General features: G+C 53.6%; 1 long non-coding RNA gene across 1 annotated transcript; it reads right to left on the bottom strand.

Annotated features, from left to right (window-relative positions):
• Window positions 1-2690: 2690 nt before the first annotated feature.
• Window positions 2691-7660, bottom strand: LOC121142666. Its single transcript, XR_005879694.1, has 3 exons — window positions 7328-7660; window positions 6773-6942; window positions 2691-2987 (listed from the first exon to the last, which is right to left on the bottom strand). It is a non-coding gene; the product is annotated as an uncharacterized LOC121142666 (long non-coding RNA).

Raw genomic sequence — 7660 nt, 5'->3', positions numbered from 1 at the left:
TTGAGCCTGCTTGTGCAGCTCCCACCTGCCAGCTCCTGGGGACACAGTCACTTCTCCTGCAGAGATTCTGGTCTGGCAGCCTTGGAGACTTTGGCGTGGAGCATCTACTTCATGTTGAATGGCCCTGGGCAAGCATTTCATCTTCCCACCCAGCCTTCTGGCTTTAGAAAGAGGCTGTTTGCACCATGTTTATTTCTGAGTGTGAAGCCAAGCCCTATGGTCAGCTTCTACCAGCTGACACCCTGGAGGGGAGCACTGTGGGTGAGGGCTGAAGTGGTTAGCGGCCTCAGGAGGCAGGGGCTGTGTGTGTGTGTGTGTGTGTGTGTGTGTGTGTGTGTGTGTGTGTGTGTGTGTGTGTGTGTTGGAGGGCTGGGGGAGAACACAAGGAACTGCTGGACCAGAACAGAAGAACCCCTCAGCCTGTATATTTAGCTCGTGAAGGTATATAAACAGAAAACTGGAGCCGGCTCAGCGCTCCCCCCAAGTGTGAGTCATCCCTGCTCTGCAGCTAAAGTTAGGCTCCAATCACAGAGCCCTCCTGCTCCCTCCTCTTCCTCCTCCCGGCTGCCTCCTATCGCCTTATCTTTCCCTCTCTCCTCTCCCATCCTTCTACCATAATCTCTCCTCTCTGTTCTGCTGAACTTGCTTGTCCCCCACCAGTCAAGCCCCAACCCTCCCCACCTTTCTCCAGTTTTCCCCACCGTCCTTCTCTCTGCCTCCCTGTCCCTCTGCCTCTCACTGTGGACAGTTCTCCCTTCGTGAGCGCAGCTGGGGAAGGGTACATTTGCACTTGTGTCTGTGTGAGTGTGAGCTTAGTAATAACACGTATGTGTCTGTGTGTACTTGAGAGGCATGTGAATGTGTCTGTGTGGATTTGTGTTTCACTAAGAGTGCATTTAATTGTAGCATATTTGTTTGGGTATACGTGTGACGGTTTGTGCAGATTTGTGTTTCTATCTGTGTGTGTGTGTGTGTGTGTGTGTGCACGCATGCACAGACAGAAGGGTAAAGACTGTTGGTATCTGCGTATTTTCTCCTTTGGAAAGGATGGCTCTGTGTTCTAGAAGTGAGTGTTCTGGGTCGTCAAGCACTGGACAAGCTCAAAATTTCTCTGGGGGGTCATGGCATGGGAGGACCTATGGGCTTCTATGACCTGATGGTCCCAGGTCATATGGGCCTAGGCAGGCAGGGGAGAGTGGAGTGGATGTATACTTGGCTTTGGGACCTTGCTTTCATACCTTCCCACTTCCTGCTGGGTGAACTTGGTCAAGGTTTTTTGTTTTGTTTTTTCCCTTGCTTTGCACCTGCCAGGGGTATGTGATAGTCGCATTCACCTCTCCAGCCTGGGCATGTGTGGGTACCTGGGTGGCAGTGAGAACGTACGGGCCACCTGGAACAGATGTGATGCCTCTCATTTGGCTTCTGCTTCAGTATGGGATGGTCCATGTTGATTCCACACTGCGTACATAGAATTGACACTGATTTTCAAACAGAGTCAGCAGCGAGGTTCCACTCCAGCAGGGTTCACCTTCCTAGCCTGAGGATGGGGAGGGTCACTTGAGCTCGCAAACTGCTCTGCAGGAAGCCACCTAGATCACCCCCTTGGGTGTGCATGGCCTCCTCCAGTCCCCTCTTGCCAGTCTGTGCGTGCCACTGTGATTCCTGGAAAGGTTTCAGGGAAGGTGTGGGTGTGGGTGTGGGGCTGGTGAGACAGGTCTGGCTAGCTTGAACCCCAGCCTCTGCTTCAGAATGGAGGATGGGGCAATGCCTCAGCTGGTCAGGGCTGTCTGTGATGGGGGTCCTTGACAACAAGTGCCCAGGAGCAGAAGTGTGTGTCTGTGTGTGTGTGTGTGAGAGAGAGAGTGTGTGTGTGTGTGTGCTACACAAGCTCTCCCCAGCCATGCGCTTCACAAGAGCCAGGGCCTTTGCTAAAACATCAGAGTCTCATTGGTACCTCGACCACCGTATTTACAAAAACAACCCTGGGCTGGGGGTGTGGCTCAGTGTTGGAGTACATGCTTAGTGATTAGAACATAACAAGAGGACAATCCTATCTTCATTCCCTGCCTATTGCTCTTGTTTTATTTTCCCCTATAGACGGGTCTCCCTCTGGTTCACTAGATGTTTAGCATCTATAGTTTCTAACTCCCTAATCTATTTTCCTCTTTTTTTTTCTAACTCCATCATTAAGGTATACGTTCCCCTGATAAAAACCTGCTTAACCCATCACTCCCTCCTTGCTGTGATCCTTGCCCATTCATTCATTCATTCATTCATTCATTCATGCATGCATGCATGCATGTATACATTCATTGATTCGGCAGATCTCCAAGTGGTGACTCTCGGCTGAGCTCTGGTCTGAACAGACAAGGTGTGGTAGAGGCAGACCAGCAGAGTGGGGGTCTGGAGCCAGGAAGACTCTGGTGGTCAGAGCAGGGCCGGGGGAAGCTTTACTATCCACCATGAGACCAGAGCTGGAGAGATGGCTCAGCAGATAAGAGCACTGACTGCTCTTCCAGAGGACCTGGGTTCAATTCCCAGCTCACAGCTGTCTGTCCTGGGGGATCCAACACCTTCTTCTGACCTCTGCAGTGGCATCTGTGGGCACTTCATGCACACGGTGCATAGATGTACATTTAAGCAATCACTCATACACATAAGACAGAAAAGATAGAAACCTTAAAGCATCCTTGATGAGAGACCCCCTCCACCCCGTTTCTGAGCAAGGCCCACGAACTTCCAGTGAGTGCCCAAAGTGCCCAGCAGAGCTGTCGGGCAGGGGTGCAGGGTGGGGGAGAAGCTGCAGGGCTGGGGTCAGGGCTCATATGCTGGAGACCATGACGATGGCCAGCTCAGGTCCTGTCTGTCCTTGGTGGTGTTGGAGGCAGCTCCCTGGAGGTCTGCTGGCTGGAGCCAGCCTTTGTCCATCCAGAACAAAAGGGAGAGTTGCCAGTTCTATTCTTCTTTCTTTAAGCAGCAGGAGCCGCCTGGAGAGAACGGAGAGGAGGTGCGTCTGTGTGAGACTGACACCTGCAGCCCCAGGTCAGGGAGAGAAAGGTGGCCACAGGTGGCGCTAAGGAGACGGACGAAGAGGCAGAGACAAGTGGGGCTGCTCCACACCCGTCTTCCCATGGTGGTCTTTCACCAGACCATGGCAGGCCCGAGGCTTCCTCAGTGCTGCCCCTCCCCTCTCTTCCCCTCCCCTCCTGTCCTCTCCTCCCTTCCCCTCCTCTCCCCTCCTCTCCCTCCCCTCCTGTCCTCTCCCCTCCCCTCTCCTCCCCTCCCCTCCCCTGCTGTCCTGTCCCCCTTCCCCTCCCCTCCCCTGCTGCCCTCCCCCTCCCCTGTCGTCCTCTCCCGTCCTCTCCTCCCCTCCCTTTCCCTCCCCTCCCCCTCCCCTCCTGTCTTCCCCTCCCCTCCCCTTTCCTCCCCTCTCCTCTCCTCCCCTCCCCTCCCCCTCCTGGTGTCATCAGCTCCTCAGGTCTTTGCTCCTGCTGTCACCTTATTGGGGATGACCTTCCTCTACTCAAATGGGCCGGCCCGGCCGAGGTCACCGTGCCTGCTGTGCTCTCTTCCACACATGTGTATTCAAGTTGTTCAGACACGGCTGTCTCCCTGCCTGGCTGCATCTCTCTGTACCTGGAACCTGGCACTCGGCAGGTATACAAGAAACGGTGCTGAGTAACCAGTTGGCTTGTCACAGTACATCTCTCTACTTCATCTGCTTTTTTGTTTCTTTTCTTTGGGGGGGGGTTTCGAGACAGGGTTTCTCTGTGGCTTTAGAGCCTGTCCTGACACTAGCTCTTGTAGCCCAGGCTGGCCTCGAACTCACAGAGATCCGCCTGCCTCTGCCTCCCAAGTGCTGGGAGTAAAGGTGTGTACCACCACTGCACAGCGCTTTTTAAAAAAATTCTTAAGGTTTTCTTTTGAAAACGATTTAAGTGTGTGTGTGTGTGTGTGTGTGTGTGTGTGTGTGTGTGTGTGTGTGTGTGTGACTTGTGGGAGTTGGTTCTCTCTTTCCACTATGTGGGTTCCAGGAACTGAGCTCAGACATCAGCTGAGCCTTTTCCCCAGCCTTCCGTCTCCCCCTCTTTACCAGTGAACAAGTCTGGAAATGACCTCTAGAGTTGTGTTCAAGAAAGGCAAACAGAGGGCTGGGGAACGTGGCTCAGTCAGTCCACCGAGCATTTGCCTAGGTACTCGAAACTCTGAGCTCAGCCCCTCAGTAATGCAGAAACCCCCACCTGGCGTCCAGGCCTGTCATCCCGACTCTCTGCTGGTTGAGGAAGGACGACCTTAAGTTCGAGGTCATCTTCAGCTACAAAGCAAGTTTGAGGTCGACCGAGCTACTTGAAACTGTCTTAAAAAGAAAAAAGAGAGGCACCCAGCAACTATTGAGTGCCTACTGCGTGCTGGAGCCTAGGAGAGTGTGAGGTAAAAGGAAAACTTTTGCTGACTGTCCAGGGCAGTGTTTTTGGGGGATGACTAGTGTGTTTGACTGGGTGGAGGTCTGAGCAGTCCTTCCTTGTCACGCTGCTCTCCCTTGCCGGTGGCAAGTGCTGGGTGCCGGGTAGCCCTTCCAGATGTGTCTGGACTGGATGCTTTAGACCTTATCCAGCAAGCTTCTAGCCCATCAGCTGTCATGTTTGGCCGAATGTCAGGTGTTTCCCACCTGGCAGGACCCAAGGTCCTTTACAGCGCTCCCCCACTTGCCCTCTGTCCCTTCCTTCTTGTATCTTGGGGTAGTAGGAGAAGGACCACCCCTTCCCATGCCTGCACACGCTCACCCTTGTTCACCCTGGCATAGAATCCAGTTTTTGCTGCTCATTAGCCACGTGACCCTGGGCAATTCATTTAATTTCGATGGGCTCGGGCTTTCTCAGTTGTATGTGGAGGTCCCCAACCCTGCCACCTTGGGCCATTGGAAGTTAAGTGGACTAATGAAGCAAGTGGACACTGGCCAGAGCAGAGGACACATCCCCACTCCTTAGCTGGGCGAGCCAGCTGCATCCCACCCTCTCTGGGCCTGCCTTTGACTGCTTCTGCTGCCTGGCCCGTTCAGGGGTGGGGCACACTGGCTGACCCACCCAGAGCTGTTCTTGGCTGTATTAGTTTGGAGGGGACTGGTGGAAATCCCCACTAGACAGACTCTTGTGTGTCTCCCTGATCTTCTGAGACTTTGTGGGAGGGGACAACATTGTAGCCTTGAAGTCCTGGCCCCTTTGGGGTTCCCTTTGGGCACCTCTCCCTCCGTCTTATATTCTCTTATTCCCCGCTCTTCGTTTATCCTCCACCCTGAGTAGTGGGTCCTGAGGCCTCAAGGCCTCTGTGGGCCCCATGAGATGTCAGTTCACCCAGCCCACCCCACATGGAAAGCCGGGCCCTCTCTCCCTGCCTCCCTCCCTAGTGTCTAGCTCCAAACCTCCTCCATGTTTCCTGTAGTCAGCACTTTCAGGCTTTTTCATCTGAAATGTCCTCCACCCTGGCTCAGACCCAGAACCCAGTAGGAGCATTGGGAAGGTTGAAGTTCAGTTTCCACTGTGAATTTCTTCCTGTCTCTGACTCCTGTAATGAGCTGCTTTCAGGGTCTTGCTAGTGGTCCCCAGAGCTCCTGTCTGGACCAAGCTTGTAGGTGTCAGGGTGCATCTCTGCTTGGAGGGTAACTGGGAGGGGGATGGGGCCTGAGCTGTGCTGATCAGGCCACCCCCTCCTCACACCCACACCCCTTTGGCCAGGAGTCTCCCTTCTTTAGGGGCCAAAGGCACTCCTGGCTTAGCGTCCTGGAAAGCTTGACTATGGGAGTTTTTAAAAATGTTGCTACATTTTTATTTGTCTATTTAATGTATGTGTGTGTGACACAGTATGTGCGTAGAGGTCAAAGGACAACTGAGAGTTGGTTTTCCTTCCACCATATGGGTCCTGGGGATCGAACTCAGGTTGTCAGTCAGAATTGGCAGCGAGTGCCTTATCCTGCTGAGGCATCTTGCTGGCCTGCTTTTTAGTGCTTTGAATTTAGAATTCCAGTTAAGAACAGATGCTCCAAATTCGAGTCCCAGCTCTACCACTTAGTTATGTGACCTCCCACACGTCACCTCACCTCTCTGTGCCAACTGACCTTCGCCTGTAAAACAGAAGCAAGGAATTTTACAAGATTGTGGCAAGGATTAAAAGTGTTAGTGCTTGCCAGGGGCTCCCACCAGAGCCAGGCACAGATAGGTTAAATGGTCTGTGAGTGTCTGAGAGCCGAATGAGCATGATTGTGAGGATACTGAAATATCTGCCTCCATGCCCTTATGATCTTTAAGTCCAGAAAAGACCTAATTTTAGATCCTAGGGTCAGAATTCTTCCCCAGCTTCCTTCAGTCCCAGCAATAGATGACTGTCTGGCTCCTGCGATTGTGAGAAAATTCTCCATCAGGGTGACTCTGTGTGTGTGTGTGTGTGTGTGTGTGTGCGTGCGTGCGCGTGCGCGTGCTCTGTCCAGCAGCACTAGAGTACTGAGCAAGCTAGGCTTTGTCCCTGGGAGGTAGCTTGTGCAGAACCAATGGGGAGCCTGCAGGCTGCCAGGTGGGTATGTTGGGGGACACTAGGCTGCCATCTATTTCCCCCACCCCCTGGCAGGACTTGGCAGGCTCAGTTCCCAGAGCATGGTGGGGCCTAATGAGTGTGTGCGGCTGATGTAGCCTTCTGCAAATACCAGGCACAATATAAATAGCAATAATGAATAAATGAAGCTCCCGCAGCCAGCGAGGCCTCTGAGAGGGACTGCCCCAACCTTGCTTCTTGTGGAGACAGGAGTTGCACTCCTAGCCTGTAGCAGGTCGATGGCTCCTCTCTCTCTTCTGCTTCCATCCTGGTCTCTATCTGAATCCTCCATGTCTCTGGGATCCACTCACTGTCCTGGGGTTGGGTAGAGAGGCTGCGAGTACTGAGGGTCTGCGGTGCCTAGAGAAACAAAGGAGTTGTCTGGAAGGAAGTGAGGTGTACATCACCCTGGGAACACAATCTAGGACTGGGTAGCCCTCCAGGAGCCTGTGCTGAGGTCATGGACCTGCAAGCTTACTGCCTGGAGAGTTCTCAAAGTCCCACGGGACCACCGGAATGTTACACCAGTGTTGTCAGGAGAGAACGGCTGGGATTTTCTTTCCACCCTGAAGGTTTTCATTCTCCAGGTGTTTTCAGCTGTGCATCCCGCTGGCCAGGGCTGGGCATGCCTGCCCTTTCTGCCTACCCCTGCCTTAGTACCCTTCCTTTCCTTTGCCACTGCCCCACCCTTCTCTCCCCCGACTCAGTCCTGAAAAGCCTCCAAAGCCCAGTGCACGTGTCTCACCTTTGGTGAGGCATCCTGGGAATCCACGATGACCTGAAGTCTTCCTACCCAGCTCCGGCTGCCGTCTGGATGGGCCAGTTCATGCCGCGGGTCACCTCCTAGCTTTGTGCACACTTCCTGGACCTTTCATCTTTGTAGGAAGCCTCTCACCTCCGCAGTCAGGCCCCTGCCAGAACAACTGGTCCCTAGGGCAGCCATTGTATCTTTCCTGGAGTCCCAGCCTCATGAAGAGACCCTGTCATATACTCGCCATGGAAGTTGGAAGGGCTGGGCAGGGTGTCCCATCCTTCATGGGGTGGTGATGGGGAGCTGTTCTTTTGGTTTTGTTTTTGT

This window comes from Mesocricetus auratus, unplaced genomic scaffold, assembly GCF_017639785.1.
Source record: "Mesocricetus auratus isolate SY011 unplaced genomic scaffold, BCM_Maur_2.0 Super-Scaffold_100010, whole genome shotgun sequence".
Lineage (NCBI taxonomy): Eukaryota > Metazoa > Chordata > Mammalia > Rodentia > Cricetidae > Mesocricetus > Mesocricetus auratus.
The sequence above is the reverse complement of the archived record's forward strand: the minus strand, read 5'-3'. Positions and strand labels throughout refer to the sequence as shown.